Source organism: Caloenas nicobarica, chromosome 2, assembly GCF_036013445.1.
Source record: "Caloenas nicobarica isolate bCalNic1 chromosome 2, bCalNic1.hap1, whole genome shotgun sequence".
Classification (NCBI taxonomy): Eukaryota; Metazoa; Chordata; class Aves; order Columbiformes; family Columbidae; genus Caloenas; species Caloenas nicobarica.
Genome location: NC_088246.1, coordinates 3,347,528 through 3,365,104, shown reverse-complemented (window position 1 = coordinate 3,365,104; position 17,577 = coordinate 3,347,528). Strand labels below are relative to the sequence as shown.

General features: G+C 43.8%; 1 protein-coding gene across 14 annotated transcripts in view; it reads right to left on the bottom strand.

The window, feature by feature from the left end:
- OBSCN (obscurin, cytoskeletal calmodulin and titin-interacting RhoGEF) overlaps positions 1–9,840 on the bottom strand; it is a 197,991-nt gene extending 188,151 nt beyond the window's left edge. For 12 of the 14 annotated variants that reach the window (XM_065628909.1, XM_065628914.1, XM_065628916.1 and 9 more), the window contains exon 1: positions 9,586–9,840. The gene's annotated coding sequence lies outside the window, so the exon portion shown is untranslated. The remainder of the gene's footprint in view (positions 1–9,585) is intronic. The other 2 variants (XM_065628921.1, XM_065628922.1) reach the window with 1 other exon arrangement.
- Positions 9,841–17,577: the final 7,737 nt, after the last annotated feature.

Below are 17,577 nucleotides of genomic sequence, written 5' to 3'. Positions count from 1 at the left end.
GTATCAGGGCATTTGTCATCTAGAACAAGCTGGGGCACATTTTCGGTGTCCTTCTCATTATGAGTGAGAAGGCCTTGGGATATTGTAAGTCTGGCACGTTTCTTGGATTTGAGCTCAATAAATTGCTGATGGAGAAGGTGACTCACTTCCCCACAGGAGTGCCTGTGTCAAATACACGTCTTTGGGCAGTTCATACAGAAAGAACATGATGGTGCCTCTCAGCTTTGGTACCAGGAAAATGACTTGCCCTAATGCTATATAACATATGGGCTAGTTCTGTAGCCATAGTGAAACAAATGGACATTTTAATTCTGAGATGCATCTACCCATCAAGATATCTCCTCCATCATGCTCATTTCTTCCTTTTCATCTATTTTTCTATCTCATTGCTCTTGCTCTTTTCAGTTTTTCTGCCGCATTGCCTTTTTTTTCCTGCCTTTTGTTTTTTTAATTCTGCTTCTTCAATATGTTTCATCTCTTCCTCTTGCCTTCTCTGATTATTCTATGTTCACATAGACCTTATGGTAAACCCCTCTCCTGCAGGGACCAGCCTTTAGGAGGACACACAGATATGCCTGTCATATTATTTATTATATTTCTCTTTATTCCCAGTTTCTCTTCAACACCACCACTGAGATACAGATACTTTGAGGGCAATGGTAGCCAGTAAATATCTACAGATTATTTACAGCCTCATCCAGATGTTGTAGGGCCAGACACAGCTGCAATGGGAATCGGTTCGGGGTACATCTATGGCTTGGTGCACACACACCACGTACGCAGGACCGCAAAGCCACACGAAGGAACCACCACGGCGAATTCACGCAGCAATCCAGATGGTGCCAAGCTTCTCCAAAAAAGCCCCACGTGGCTTCGGGCTTACAGGGCAGATGTCTCATCATTTGTTTACTGCCAGTTGCTCTCTCAGTGAGCCGCACACCAGCCTGCAGCTGTTTGGTGACACAGACTAGCAAGGGGACAAGGCTCAGGCAGTGTTGAAACTAAAGCTCGTGGCAATTCTGGTGCCTTTGTGTCCCGAGAAAAATCAAAACCGATCAGTGGCACTGATCCTTATAGCCATGATCACTCATACACACAGTCCACCCAGCCCTATGCAGCTGGAGAGCAATGCAGCGGACACCGCCATCGTCAGGGTCCCCCCGAAATCCATGTAACACACAAACTATTCTTAATTCTTCACTGCTCCTTACATGGACTCCTGGATGTCCTTTCCCTTCTGCTAGAGCTAATCTTCCGGGAAGCCCTTTTCCGTGAATTGGCTAGCATTTACCTTGGTAAGTATAGAACAGCAAAAAGCCTGGTCTTGACCCCATTAACACCAGTAACCACGCACCAGCTGACTCTCCCTGGGACCAGGATTAGACCTGGTGATAGTGCTCTGTAAGGAAAGCAAGCGTCCCAGCTCCAAGTCTCTCTGGAACTCCTACTGAGAAGATTGGAGTGCACCATTTCTCTCCAAGCTACCACAGACCTTATTGCGGCCTTTCCAGACTTAAAAGGAGCCGATAAGAAAAACGGAACAGACTTCTTAGCAGGGCCTGTTGCGATAGGACAAGGGGTGGTGTTTTTAAACTAAAGGAGGGGAGATTCAGGCTGGACATGAGGAAGGAATTTCTTATGCGGAGGGTGGTGAGAGCCTGTCCCAGGTTGGCCAGAGAGGTGGTGGATGAACCATCCCTGGAGACATCCCAGGCCAGGCTGGACGGGGCTCTGAGCAACCTGAGCTGGTGCAGATGTCCCTGCTCATGGCAGAGGGGGCACTGGGGGAGCTTTGAAGGTTCTTTCCAACCCAAACAGTTTCTGCTCAGGGGGACCACGATGCTGCTCTCACATCTCTGCTTTTTCACATTCAAAATGCCACAAAAAAGCAAAATGACCAGGGTGCTCTGTGCTGTAAGTAACTCAGAAAGGAAATAATATCCAGTCAACACAGCAGAAATATCCTTCTTAATCCTACAGCAGTTTGGCTTCCTCGCTGGCCACAAACCCACCCCGTCTCGCACCCAATGGCAGATGCTCGCACGATCTCCCCTCCACCTCCAGCAGAAATCACTAGGAGCCGGCCAAAAACCTGCTTTCATCTCTTGAGTCATCATTTTAACAGATGTTCTGCTATTCTCTTCCATCCTCCTCCAGCTCCTGTTGCAGTGCGTTAACATTAAGGTGCAAATCACTGATGGCATCGGGGGGTGGGGGTTGGATTGACCTGCTGCGTGACCTTGGGGAAATCACATATTTTCACTGTCTCTTGTCTCCTCTCCCATTTCTTCTCCATATCAGCACAGGGATGGTCTCTCAAATAATTATATGCACAGTGTATATATGTCAGTGTACTTGCTGGAGTATGTGGCAAATCATGCATGAAAATTGGTAACAGATTACAATTTTTCTTTCCATTTATATTTCTGGGAATTGAAAGACATGAATTGCCATAAAACTAAATACTGGGAAAATGGTGGCACATAAATACAAAATGGTATTTGTTATAATCATTATTATCATCGAAGATGGTACAGCTGAGATAACCTTCAAGCTTCATTTGGGCCACAGATCTAAGGCAAAACCAAACATAGTCTTCTTTCTATATTTAACAGGAAAAATAGACTACATCCTATCCTCTATCTGCCTCTCCAAAGAACATATGAAACTCTTAAGAAGCAGTGAAAGACTTTTCCCTTTAGACAAAATTGATCATTTCAAAACTAATTCAGTTTTGATTGCTTTTGTTTCCTGGTATCAAGCAAATTTCTTTATTCCAACAAAAATCCTTAGAAATTAAATGAAATTTTTTCAAAGCTTAAATCTGAAAAAAAAAAAAAGGGGGGAAAATCATTCTTAGTAAACACTAAGAGTGGAAGGATTGATTGACTTGCAGTCATTAGTGCTGAGACCAACTGTCTTTCTGTAGAGTGGTCACCTTCAAATCTAGTTGCGGTGAATATACAGAACTATTTTTCCCTTGGTCGCAAACTGGTCTAGAAATCTGTGAACTAGTTTGCACTTCTTTAGTCTCTCTTACCACCTTCATCCTCTGTCCTCACTCGAGCTTTAAAATCCATTTTCCATAAACACTTGCAAAGCTGCGAGTAGAGAAGCTGCATGAATGCTTAGAAGATGCAGACAGGAGCCTTGGGCTTGAGCCAAAGTACATTGAAGTCAGTGGAAATTTCCACTGAAGTCAATTCATTGACAATGCGTCTTCTGCTAATTTAAGAAGGACCATTGGAATGTTCAGATGAGGATGCTGGGATTCAAGTACATCTCTGGAGAATCCAGCAGTAACATTCAATACATTAACTAAGAATTAACAATCAAAACACAGGCTCAAAGCTCTTGTCCTAATCTTTCCCAGTCTTTAACTTGAAGGCTGCACAGTGTCATCAAAGCACTGGGATCCATCCCCAGAAGACGCTGCCATGTCTCATTCTTCCTAGATCCTTAGTTCTTTCTGACAGATGTGTTATTGAATCATTTCCAGCTTCAAACCCACAGCACCAAAAAGAGCAAAAAATAAACTTGCTTCATTTCTCCTTGAGGTGGGATCTACATAATGTGGAGAAGAGTCTGGAGCACATACATGGCTACAGACCCAAGAGGTGCCTCCTTGCTTGCCAGACAGTGATCCTTCAGCAAATGATGGCTTCCCTCAAACCTCATGTGTGCTGTTTTCATAGAATCATGGAATAGTTTGGGTTGGAAGGGACCTTCAAAGCTCATCCAGTGCCCCCCCTGCCATGAGCAGGGACATCTGCACCAGCTCAGGTTGCTCAGAGCCCCGTCCAGCCTGGCCTGGGATGTCTCCAGGGATGGTTCAGCCACCACCTCTCTGGCCAACCTGGGCCAGGCTCTCACCACCCTCAGGGCAACAATTTCTTCCTCGTGTCCAGCCTGAATCTCCCCTCCTTTAATTTAAAACCATCGCCCCTTGTCCTATCGCAACAGGCCCTGCTAGAATGTCTGTCCTCATCTTTCTTATAGGCACCTTTTAAGTTTTCCTCACCTGCTCCACAGGAGATGCACCCAAGTCTGGAGGAGATCTCTCCTCCGTGGGACATGGTGGGCACCCTCAAAGCCTGGCTCTTACAAAGATGAGAGCAGGACTGCCGCTCAGTTCCTAAAGCTTTCGTGCATCCTCCTCCCCTGCCCTCCAGTGCCAAACAATGCCCAAGCAAGCCCCAGCTGCTCACTAGTGCCTCTGATAGTCAAGAACAACTAAGACACAGGGAAACTGATACATCGGGGGCCTGTAGCTTTTGTTCCTGGACCAGACTGGTGCAGAAAATCCATCCAAGATGCTTCTTTCTGGTGATCGTAGACTCGAGGTCCAGCCTCCCTCTCCCATTGCTCCCAAACACTCACCTGCTGTTTGCAACTCGCTTCTCTCCATCAGGTACAAGCCACTGTCCCCACAGATCTCCTGGTGCAAGGTGAGGACCCCATGGCCCGTGCTGTGGTCTCACAGCACACCTCGTCTCTACCAGCTTTCACCACGTGTCCTCACACCCAATGCTTCTTATGCCGTTATAAACAGCCAGAGTGCCAGAAGAAAATCCAGGAATCAGTGAAAACAGTGTGTCCTCATCAGTATTATTTTAATTTCTAACATGGTAGGAAAGTAAAATGGGGTTTATTCCTTGCTCTGCCACTGGCTTACTTTTATAATCATGAGAAAGTCATTCAAACTCTTGTATCTTCGGTCCCTGTCTGGAAAATGGAGTGAAAACCTTGCCTTAGGGATGTTGAAAGCATGAAATCCAGCAACAAGCATGAAATCCTAACCTGCAGCAAGGATGAAGCTGCAATAAGTATCTCACAAACAGATCAAATGATTCAGGTAGGCTGCACAAGATAAACTACACTTTATAAGTTTAAATAGAATAAAATACATCACATTAGATTAGGCTGATGAATAGATCGGGACCATGAGGGGGAGGATAGCCTTGTGGACATACAGGAAGGACAAGATTTAGTATTTCTACAGTGTAACTTAATCAATTTAGTAAATGACTGCACTAATTCAGATTCTTCATATGTACATTCAAACTTAAAAAAGAAAAAAAAAATAGTAACTCTGCAAGCGCCAGGACAGCTCCCTTGGAAGCGACAGGGCTGACAACAAAGCATGAATAAACTTCGTCAATGCAAATGCCCTTTCCAATTAATCTCAGACATTCACCAGTGTCATATTTCTCCATATAATCCCTCTGTGATTAATCATTTGCAGTGGAGATCACATTCCCATCTGGGTATTTCTGAGCACGCCGAAGGCAAAGTAGCAAGTCTTTGTAATTCCGCTCATGTATTTATTAATTCACATTTTCACTGTTTTATGTGCGTGGGAAAGAGGCGCAAGTGTCAGTGCAAATAAATCAAAACATTGGTCAGGAACCAGCACACAGTCAAGACCTCCTACCCCCTCCTGTCCTCACCACTTTCATTCTCTGCCCTACAACTGGCTCCCCACGGACAAGAGAGCAAGTCCCTTGGCAGCGAGAACAACCACAGATCACTCCGGTTCCTGCTGGAGTAGTCTGAGGTGATGCTCATCAGGAGATGGAAAGTCCTGATGGAGAGTCCTGATGGTGGTGCCATCACTCTCTTGACCTCCTGTGATGATTCACTGTGCTCTGCTGTCTGATGGTTAGGCTTCATGTTGCTTCATCAATGTTGAGCTGCATCTGGAAAGCCTTCAGCAACCTCTGAGAAGACAGAGGTCCCACACCATGGTATATTGCCCCCCAAGCAGTCATCAGCCTGTGATGATCATAGAATCACAGAATAGCTTGGGTTGGAAGGGACCTTCAAAGCTCATCCAGTGCCCCCCTGCCATGAGCAGGGACATCTGCACCAGTTCAGGTTGCTCAGAGCCCCGTCCAGCCTGGCCTGGGATGTCTCCAGGGATGGTTCATCCACCACCTCTCTGGCCAACCTGGGACAGGCTCTCACCACCCTCATTGTAAAAAAATTCTTCCTCGTGTCTGGCCTGAATCTCTCTCTTTTAGTTTAAAACCATCACACCTTGTCCTATTGCAACAGGTCCTGCTAAAAAGTCTGTCCCATCTTTCTCATCGGCCCCTTTTAAGTACAGAAGGTCTCAATAAGGTCTCCCCGGAGCTTCTCTTCTCCAGCTGAACACCCCAACTCTCTCAGCCTGTCCTCCCAGCAGAGCTGTTCCAGCCTCGGGTCATTTCTGGCCCCTCTCTAGCAGGTCCATGTCTGTCCTATGATGCTCCATGATGCTCTTTGGCATGAGAGAGGACAGGGGTGGCAGGTTATTCTCTGTCCAAGGCTTTCATCCAGTCATTAAAAGGAGAATCCTGTGCACCATGACTCTGGGCAAAGAGCAAAGAGCATCATACTATCCATCTCATAAAACATTCCCAAGACAAATGTGGCCACAAGTAACACATCTGCATAACCAGAGACTTTGAGGATGCAAAGCCCAGCTGAGGACAGGCATCTGAACCTAAGGCCACTGAAGTCCAAATACAGATCGGGAACACAGAAGTTATCATGGCACCACATCTAGACCCAACACGTGACTGCTTGCTCATTTTCTCAATCCTCTTTTACCCTTTCTTTGCCCGAATTGTTGATTTGGGGTCTTTTCCTCATGTTTCTGGACTTTCTCCACAACACCCACTGTTAAGCCTTGCACTCCTGATGGGAAAGGCGAGATTCACAGCGAACCTCCTGCCTCTGGGTCCTGAGCTTTCACAGAATACCAGTAAAACAGAAGCTCCAGATAAACATCAAGGCAGCATTGGTATTACTGTACTTTACATGACATGTCTGCATGTTTTATCCCATTTAAAAACATCAGGAAGCAGAATCTGTGGGTGGGAAGGGAAGTTGGTGGGTCATCAAATGGAAAGTGCAGATTTCCTTTGATATTTGAAGTTCTGCTGAGGGAAACCAGCAGTAACCCATCTGCCCTATTACTCCTAACAGCCTCCCAGGGAATGGACACCTTTGGCATAGCAGAAGTATTCAGTGTCAGCTGCAAGCTTAGTGACATCAGATGAGCACGGGTGGGCTCCTACAAGCCATCACAGTGTGCTTTACGGGTGAGATGCACACCAGCACACCCAGTTCTACATCCCCATTACGTCTCTAAATCAGGGGTAAGCAGAGATTTGCACCGATGCTCTGATCCAAGACGGCAGAATTTATCTGACGCTGGTTTCACCAGAGCAGGACTCGGAGCTGGACTCGGAGCTTAGCTTGGGCTGCTCTAAATTCCACTTCAGTGAGGGACAATGGATTCTGGCATGTTCAAAGGTCATTCGATGAACAGATGGAGGAGGTTTCTGTGCTGGTTTGGGATATTAGTCTCCCTGCACTGTAGGAGATGTTGGACACGGCGAAAGCCGTGTACCTAAAATAAACTAAGCCTATTGCAATGAGGTTCTAACTAAATTCAGAATAAGTCTGTTTGTATTCCCTGCCATCTATGACCTCCATAGTAAGCCAAAGTCCATGAGAGACATGAAGGGAAATGTCACGGCAGGTCAGTGGCTAACATAGCGTTAAACCTGGTGAGCAGCCCTCAGCAAAAAGATGGGTAAGCTCAAGGCAGGACAATCTTTTATTTCTGACCTTCAGGGCAGGGCTAAATATGCACCAGCTGTCTAGGAAGGGACTCGCATCACCTTATCCTCCTGGTATTCATAATTCATCAATAACATGAATGTTTCCAACGACTGGTAGCGAACAACAGAGTCAAAGAAACCGCTAGAAAATTCCAACAAGGAACAAGAACAAATCGCGTGGTTTGAGCACACAAGTGAGCAAGGCAGTCAGATCACCTTCCAGTCACATATGTAAGCATACACTTAATGTAAAACATGGAAGACTGAAGCCACTTGGATGATTTACGTGGTTAAAGCACATATTATCTTTCCTCTTCAATACAGAGACAGACCTACTGCTTATAAAGCTCAGCCCCCTTTTAACCATGTGGCCAGCAATCACTTTCCATCAGTAGCTTCAAAAAGTTCCATGCAAGGAAGGAACTTGGTCCTACTTGGTCTTCCCTACAGTACAGGGGGTTCACTTCAGATTCCCCCTTTACTGGAACTGCAAAACAATCCCAGAAACTTCCCGAGGACTAAAACTGCTCAGATCACCCCCTCTGCTAATCAAGACTCCAATAGCAGCATCTTTTCCTCTTATTTTTCTGAGTCTAAATGTGCCCACGCTGCTCTGACAATGCGTAAGAAAAGGCTGCAGCACAAGGGATATCTCGGGCACGTAGCGATGCTCATTCCTGCTCCATTGGGGTGAGAAAGCAGGAGATAAATGGAGAGAAAAGACAAAAGTTCTGTGTTTGCCACCTTGGGGACAGAAAAGGAGAGATGTAAATTCTAGCAATTTAATAATAAATTTTGCCCAAGTGGATTTTGCTTCGCCCACAGCCCCTGGAAAGAAGCAGCTGTGGTGGAATCGCAGCTGTAGGTGCACCCCGGTGTCTGCTCGGACGACAACGATTGACACCTTGAGCCAGGTGACCTTTAAAGATTCAGCGAAACAGTGGATTCACCCCAATTTGTCTTACTTTGTTGGTCTCGTGGTTTGGAAGGTAGGACTTTTATATGTCCGAAGCTGGCAGCACTATGGCACAGCTGCACTAATGCACGTGTCCTCTCCGCATGCATAAACACATACACCTTTCTCTCCCTTGCATGGAACAAAACCAGCGCTGAATCAAATAATCCTGACGGTTAAATCCTTTGCATCAACAGAAAAAAACAAACCCGCTGATATTAAGCTATAAACACTGCCTCCAGTTTTAGCACATGCCATTTCCTACACGAGGGAGTTGCAGGATCACGACTCCCTCAGGGACAAAGAATTCCCCTCGGTGACAATTAGCAGCGAGACTCCGACCTAAGCCCTTGTATTTTAACAAGTGGATGTCATCGTCATTACAGCCACTCCACCTCATTGAGCTGTAGGGCCCAAAATAGCCTCAGCTGTCGAGCTCCATCTCTCTCCATCTCTCATCAGAGCCATTTGTAGAAATGCGAGGAGGGTGGGGGGTTGCGGTGTGAATCAGTATTGACGCCGGAGAGAAGCTCAGAGGGGAAAAAAAATAAGCCCGTGCTAAAGAGAAGAGCAGCACTGAGAATATGCCCTGGAAATAAAACTTTTAAAAGCATTCCTTTCTGCCACGTCCCCACAGGAACTATTTTTTTTTCCAGGTTTTTCATGCACGCTGCTATCTGTAATTCGAGGACAAATTATATCAGGTAGAATGAACAGCTTTAAATGTGATTTTTCCTTCTTTTCTCCTCTCGTCTGGAGGTTGATCTTTACTCTTTTGATAACATTGCCAGAAGTAATTAAGCAAAGCAATCTGCGTTTGGTTCAGACCAGAAGAAGGATGGATATACTACCTGTACCTTCAGCTCCATCTTCAAATACATTTCATAAAACAAGACATACTCCAGTATGACATGGAAATAACCTCACCCCTTCCTCAGCTACAAAACAACATTCTCCACTTTCTGCTGGACACCTGTGTCCCCAGGTCCGCTCTTTAGATGAAGGTTTAGATCTTACCTGGAGTCTTGTCAGAGTCTCAGGAGAAACAAAGCTCTGGGCAGGGTGAGAAAAAGTCGATTCCTACTGAGATGACAAAAGAGGGAAAGGGGAGAAGGGGAACAGAGGACATGGGGAGACCATGTTGGTTGTGGATCCCCCGTCCCTTTCCCCTTCAGGAAAATAAAACAGAAACCCCAGCGATGGCAGGGACGCGCAGCAGAAGGTCCCTCCGAGTCCCCCGGCGCTGGCTTTGCTGCTGGGGGTTAGGCTGTGCCGTCCCACCTCCCCACCCCTCCTCTAGGTTGTCCTCCAGTCAAATTGCTGACGTGCTTTGCTTTCCCTCCGCAGCCCAGCTCCAAAATAGCTCTGGGTGTCATTTACCGGGGAGATTAAGTTTCCTGCAAGAGAGAGAGAGACGAAAGGGCATCGTTTGAGGGACTCGCTGAGATGGTCCAGCAATGGGGTGGGGGGCAAAACCCATCAGAGGTGTGTGGTTTTGGTGGTGGTGGGGGACAGACCGTGGCGACAGGGTGGGTCAGAACCGCTCTTCAAGAGTCCGTCCCAAAGCCAAGCCATAAATGTGACGCGGGGACTCGGGAACAGGCAGCTGCCAACTTATCAGTGCTGCACGCTAGCCAGGAATTCTTTTCCAAAGGCATCAGATCAATAGTAGGTTTATTTATAACCGCCCAGGCAAGAGTGGTTACAATGGTGAATAAACGGCGAGTTAATAAACCTAAGCGTATCTCTCCCTTTCTTAACTTAATCTTATCCGTCCCTGCCTTTTTGCCACAGGAAAGTGTCTGCAAAAACGGCGTGAGTTGCACAAACATTGCATCTTAGAGGCTCAGGATCATATTTTCTGTGTTAATCAGTAAAATTTCTATTTTTTAACAATTTCCTGAACGGAAAGTTCACACCAACTCTTACAAGAAATCAAAGTATTTTGCATTTAGAAGTCGTTTCTGTTAATGTTAGGGGAGCTAGAACAGAGTCCAGCAAGCTCCCCCACAACCTCTTTCCCTCTGGGACATCAGGAATGAACAACGAGATATGCTTATTTTTGGCAATAAACAAAGCAGATAACGTGCTCCACAGTCTGAGGACGTGGGTCAGCTGGAGATACGACAGTGAATTGTGTTTACTCACTTTTCAGGTCACAAAAACACCAGCAGGAGAGCAAAAGGGAGTTTTATTTGGGATTTAGAAAGCAAGGATTGAAAAGGGTCAGAGGGACCAAAGACAGAAAACCACAGTAGTTGGTGGTTCAGGGCACAGGAACGGCTGTTTCTGTCTCACAAACAGTCGGAATCTCAACTCTCGAAGCTTCTAAGTCTTGCATTGGGTTCACAGGGCTGTTGAAAACTAAATTATGGGAGACATCCAGCATGACCTGCGTGCAAATGGGATCTCCTTGAAAGCAGAGCTCAAGGAGAAGGTGACAAGGAAGAAAAACAACATCAGGAGGACTCCATGAACTCAATGCAATGGAATGACCAAGAATGAGGATGCTGGACAGCAGGAGACACTGAAGCTGTCCTAGGGCTGGTTTCTCTACAGGGAAGAAGTTGGGCACTGGTTTTCTCTAGAAGCAGATCATGCTGGAGCGAGTTGAGAGAAGGGAACGGAGCTGGGGAAGGGGCTGGAGCACAAGTGTGCAAGATTTGCTAGCAACAGAACTCAGCACACCATCGAATCAATGCCATTTCATTTTTGAACAGGATAATTTGTACTACTGCACAAGCTGAACGTAAAAACAACTGATTTCCTATCAAGTCCTGCTTGGCACTTCGAGGTCTACCCCCAGCTTGAATAACGCAGTGCTCCATTTGGAGCAAACCAAAGGAAATTAAATATTCCCCAGCTCCCCATGCAGCAACCACACAATGAGATCCAGCAGCTATTGCCAGAGGCACGAGGTGGATTCTTACAGGATTAAATGAACAAACAATGTCTTTCCTTCCACACATTGCCGTCCTCAAGGAGGAGCTCAGAAGCACCACTTCATGCACTCCACTACTTTTTTTTTTCTTGGTAATGTATATAAGGGACCAGCTGTACGTACTAGAGTTACAAAGTCATGACAGGTTCATTTTTACCATGGTCACGTCTTGCAGCTTAATAAGACTTGGTAACTCACTGCTGGACCCACATGGATGATGCTTCTCTGAGAAACAGAACAAATAGCAGCAGGGGAAGGTTCAGATTGGATCTGGGGAACAATTTCTTCCCCAAAGGGCTGTGGGGCATCGGAACAGGCTGCCCAGGGCAGTGGTGGAGCCACCATCCCTGGAGGGGTTGGGCAGAGATGAGGTTCTCAGGGACATGGGGCAGTGCCAGGGGTGGGTTAATGGTTGGACTCCATGATCTTGAGGGTCTCTTCCAACCAAAATTATTCTACGATTCTATGAAAATTCTCCACCATACATATAGACATAAATAATGAACTCCACGCAGGCTCCACCGCCAGACCCTTGAAGAAAGATTAAGCAACTAATGCACACCAATCACCATTTGGAGATGCTAATTATGAGACAAACGCAACAGCGTCACCTCCTCTTGGTAACTGCGCGATGATGATACAAAAGCTTCTCCCTGCCCTCCAAAACATCATCTCAGATCCTGTTCGCTCCTGAAATTAAAGCGCATTTCTTTAGGAGAGCTTCCAGCTGTGCAGCTTGTTTCCATGCTTCACCCGCTGCCTTTCAGAGAGATGGAGAAGAAATGTCTTTCTTTTGTCTTTAGCCAGCAAGCGAGACGTGGAAGGCGGTGTTTATTTTATGGAAAGCCTTTAACCATACTTTGGCCAGCAAATTTGTGCATTCCTTTTACACTGGTAGCACAACCTTTCCTACGGTCTGAGTAGAAAGTGCCCAAAAATGGTGCACTAGCAACACCTTTTTTGGATGTTGTGACATGCCCTAATTATCTTAACAGGACTGGATTGCCCAAGATACCCTGGAAAGTCACTAAAAATGAGAGGAACTGAAATATCTACAGTTCCAATGAGTTATTTGTCTACTCAGGAACTACAGCTTCTCATGGGTTTAAAATAAAGGAAAATACATATATATGATGAGCTAATGAAAGGTTTAATTTATAGAGAGAATGAGAAAATGGCTGAAGGAACCTGCATTTGAATGAAAACAAATCAAATGTCATCAGGCACAATACTAGTCCCTTCTTCTTCTTTGAAAAGCCAACAGACAGCCTTTCCATAAATATGTTTTCTTCCCACTTCAAACGTCAGGAAAACATCCTTCAAATAGCAATTTATACCCATGCAATCTATACTCACGCAGTTTTAAAATACAGAAAAACACTTGAAAACTTTATCTTTGAGCTTCAAAATTCCCCATCTAAACTCTTAAGTTGAAAGGAAAAAGATGCCAAACTGATAGTTTACTGACACTGAAAAAAGCTTGGATTTCCTCCAAAAAATCAATTAAATTTTTTGAATTATCACAACTAGCAAGGTGTTAGGTCTTATTTCAATATTCCTCATAAGTACTACATTTTTTTTTTTGCACAAAAAGGCAGGGTTTTGCCAAAGAAAAAAAAAATCCTGCTTCTCCCTACACGAGAATTTAATTTGATTTTTTCCCCATGTGATACTGCACAAAAATTTAAAATATGTCAACATTATTTCTTCTCAGTATGTTTAACCAGTTTTTACAGGAAACTAAAAAAAGGTGATGTTTTGTCTCCCTAACATTAAGAACAATCCCAAAGAAAAATAAAAAACAATGCTAATAAAAAACTCACGCACAAGTCACTCACAGAAAACATGAAATATTTTTCCTGCCACATCTAATCCTGATAGGTAAGACCACCTAATTCTGTGTTAAACATCACTAGATCAACTAGCAGTTCCCTAAAGCACTGTTAATGTAAGAGAGCATATTCCCATAAAAAAGGTTACATGTGCCTGGCAACGTTAATTGATTGAGTCACAGAAGACAGAGAAAATTACAGGAAGGAGAAGAGAAGGAGAAGAGAAGGAGAAGAGAAGGAGAAGAGAAGGAGAAGAGAAGGAGAAGAGAAGGAGAAGAGAAGGAGAAGAGAAGGAGAAGAGAAGGAGAAGAGAAGGAGAAGAGAAGGAGAAGGAGAAGGAGAAGGAGAAGGAGAAGGAGAGCTGTTGGTATTTCTTTTGTTTTTTGAAAGGCAGATTTTCAGAATTTTAAGAAAAATTCACTTGTGGACAGACAAAAATGAAGAAGTAAAAGTGACGCATGTTTATCTGGCTTAGTATCAAAGGCATCCAAGAAAACTTATGAAGGCCCCTACATCTTTTTATCTTTTTTCAGTGCTTCCCTGCCCTTAACATTATACCTTTTGCTACATAGTTAATCTAAATTAAATTCCCAAATTCTAAAATTCCCCGAACAGGAAAGACACATGGTGCCCACAAATCCTTCACAGAACTGCATCTGAGCTGTCATTGAACACTAGATTTCTTTTTTAACCCTTTCGGAGAACTTCATATATTTTTTTTCATTCATGAATTTGTGATCGTGGGACTCTACGACTGATTTACCAAAGCCTTGAGGTATCCTGCTGAAATCAGATTTTTTGGTACAAATATTTTTACTGCACCCATGGCACAGCCTGTTTGGTTCTGCTTGACAAATCCTTCTGGATTTGGCTTTAAATCTTCAAAAACTACACAATGAATACGGCTCTGTCCCCGTTCTACCATGCTTATTCTAGATCACATTCCAAAACTGTTCACAAGACTGTCACCAAAACCAGTGCCAAGTTTATTTTTTAATTTAATTTACATGACTTTGTTTCCTCTCTATTTATAACACTGTCATACAGAGGAATTAGATCGGACTGACAAGGCTTCACACAGATTAACTGCGACTCTCCTCTTTAACACCTTTTCAGTGCATGCAAGACAGTTTCTTACTTTTAGTTCCAATACCTTTCTGGGACTTGAAGTCCAAATACCAGGCCTATAATTTTTTTTTCTTTTTTCCCCCATTTTAAAGGCAGAAGTGCACTTGCCTTTCACCAGTTTTCTGGCACACTGGCCACTATCAGAAATTTTATTATTAATGTTCTCACTGATCTCCTCATCATCTGAAATATCACAAGTACCTTATGACAAATTTTGTAAAGTCCAGCCCATTTTAAAACATCTTTTCATGCACTTTATAACCAATTTCTTACCTGTTAGAGAAAAAGGTGTTTACCCCTTTGTTACAGGCATTAGTGTGGTACTCACCTGTTTGCAGCCTGCTCTGTAGCACGTAAAAATAAAATGAAAATTAAAAAAAAAAAAAAATTATTTAACAAGTGTGCACTGTGGGGTTGTCCTGTGCAGGGACAGGAGTTGGACTTGATGACCCTCGTGGGTCCCTTCCAGCTCAGGATGTTCTATGATTCTAATCATCCCGCTTTACTGAATATTCAACCAATCTTTACTCAATCTTTTTTTATCCCTTATACAGTTGTAGGGGTTTTTTTTTTAATTCTTAAATCACTTGCTATTTGTATCTTATTTCATTACTTTTCTTGGGCATCTCTCTGTGCTCAGGCACTGAACACCCACAGCTTTTATACTTCAGAAGTCCCTTACATTCTTAGTTATTTTATACCATCAATGTAAAAAAATTCCTTATATCTAGTCTAAACCTATTCTTTTAGTTTAAAACCATAACCAATTCTTCCCTTAGAATAAGTTTTTTTGGAGATTTTCCCTTTAAATCTGTCTAATACTTATGGAATATTACATGGGTCATCTTTGATATAAAGGAAATAACCCCCTCACCTCAAGAATTAGGCTTCATTAGTTTCTCCATGGATTTATCTCTACATGAATAAAAAAACCCGCTTCTGCTAGAAACGGACACTGTGTTTATATCTTCTTTTGCACTAAGGGCAGGGCAATTGCCATAGCTAAATAAACTTTTTGCAGAAAGCAGTCACTTTTCTAATAGAACAGTTTTGCAAAAATTCTCCCATTCCTTTTACGCTCTCGCTCTGCCTCCCATAGATTTTAATTCGCTTTTCTTCTTTTCATAGAATCACAGAACACCAGGTTGGAAAGGACCACGAGCATCATCTGGTCCAGCCTTTCTTCCATCCCTTACTCTCTGTCACAACTTCACTTTTTCAGATATTCCATCCTTTCTGAAAACAGGTGCATTCTTGCAGCCTAGAGGGTTTTTTTGCAACATGCAGCATCGCTCCTTGAGCAACCACCAGCTTTCCTGAAGGTTTAGATCCAGAAGCATTTTCACGACAGGCTTTGTATCACCATGCGTTGGTAGCTTGCTGGCTATTGCCTGGCTACCCAACAAGGTTTTACAGCAATTAAAAGGTGTTATACTGGATATATTTTGGTTTAAACCTGATGTAAATACTCTTATTTTTTGTGAAAAACATTTTGGCTAAGCAGTGACAATCTTAACATACAAAGAGCTTAGAACACACACAGTCAATGGAAGAGACCAGGGAGAAACGGGTCAGAATTTCTCGTACGTAAATATTCAGACAACCGTGGGACATCAGAAGGCGGCAGAAGCTGATTTACCTTATGGAATGTCTTTCGCATTAGCGGTTTAATCCGTAACTGCAAGTTACCTATAAGTGATGCCTATTTTTAAGTGCTTAATAGTAGCGCTGATGACAATGAGATTAGATGGACCCTCTATATTAGTCACATGCACAAATCTCTTCCTGGGGGGTGGTTTCAGTTGAGCAAGAGGTGTCAGTGTCAATAAAATTGTCTCGTTTCCTCACCCTGAACCCTCTCCAGACCTTGCCCAGTGCCCCAGCTCCTCCCAGTGCCTATAGACCAGGCTACTGGAAGGGGACAGCATGTGCTTGAGTGTCACCTCAACCTTCCTGCTGCCCCCCCGGGTCACCCTTCCCTTGTGCGTCACCACGAGCAGAGTTTATAGTGGCCAAGACACCATCCTCCATGGTAATTCACCACCCTGTCAACAAAGGCAACGAATGCTTTACTCAAAAATAAAATGTCCATGATGACATTGTTATTGGGTGAGGCGATCTCTGCTTTACCGGGATTATCTAACCGACTGCATGTCCTACTTATCGCTTATTTTGGGCATGCTGGAGAAGCTAATTCTAACGTCTAACCTCTAGTTTCTCCCGATATCCCTATTGTCAAGTTATCTGAGCACATTCCAGTTATGATCTGCGCCTGTGTCAAAGGCTGAATCTCAAACAGATGTGGCATTGTCGGGTCAGAATTAAGAAAAGTGGTTATAAACATACCAGTTGATAGGTAAGGGAAGATTTAGATCAGAGAGTGGCAACTGGGTTTTTGAAAAAAAAAAAAAGTCATAGTTATTTGTGTTGTATTAAAATTACCTTACGTTACTTTAAAAAATTATTTTATATTGTAATTAGGTACCTGTACTGGGTGTAATCACACTGATACAACTATATTGACTTCAGCGGATCTTGAGTTCTTTCCTATTTACATCAAGAACTGTCAAGTCATAACCCCACGAAAAGCAGGAGGAACTCTCCCTCATTCAATATGTCTGTAGCGCAGCAAGATGGGAGAGAAATCCAAAACAAGTCATGAGATTTAGCAATTTATGGATTTATAGAAGAGGATCAGCCAAACACCTGTGCGTGCAGCCTACATGAGATTCAAAACTCTTACCTACGAAGACACTCTGTCTTCTAGTTATTGATGAGAATATAGCAAATCAACTTCTAGCAGCTCAGAATCTCATCTGCATTTCTCAAAACAACAGTTAATCAGAGAAATTAAAGCTAACGTCGCAATATTTTCTGTAAATGAGAACGGCCACGTAGCTCCTGCACATTGCGTGATTCACATGCAGGGCTCTGCACAGGAAACCTGGGCTTCGATGCAGACGCACAAATAAAGGAGGAAACGGAAAAGAAAAAAAAAATCACTTTTCCTTGAGAATTCTGAAGGTAGACTGTGCAAAATTGACACTGAACATGAATTTAGGGTGTATTTGGGGGTCGTCAGTTGCTCACATTTGTTCTGACACACAC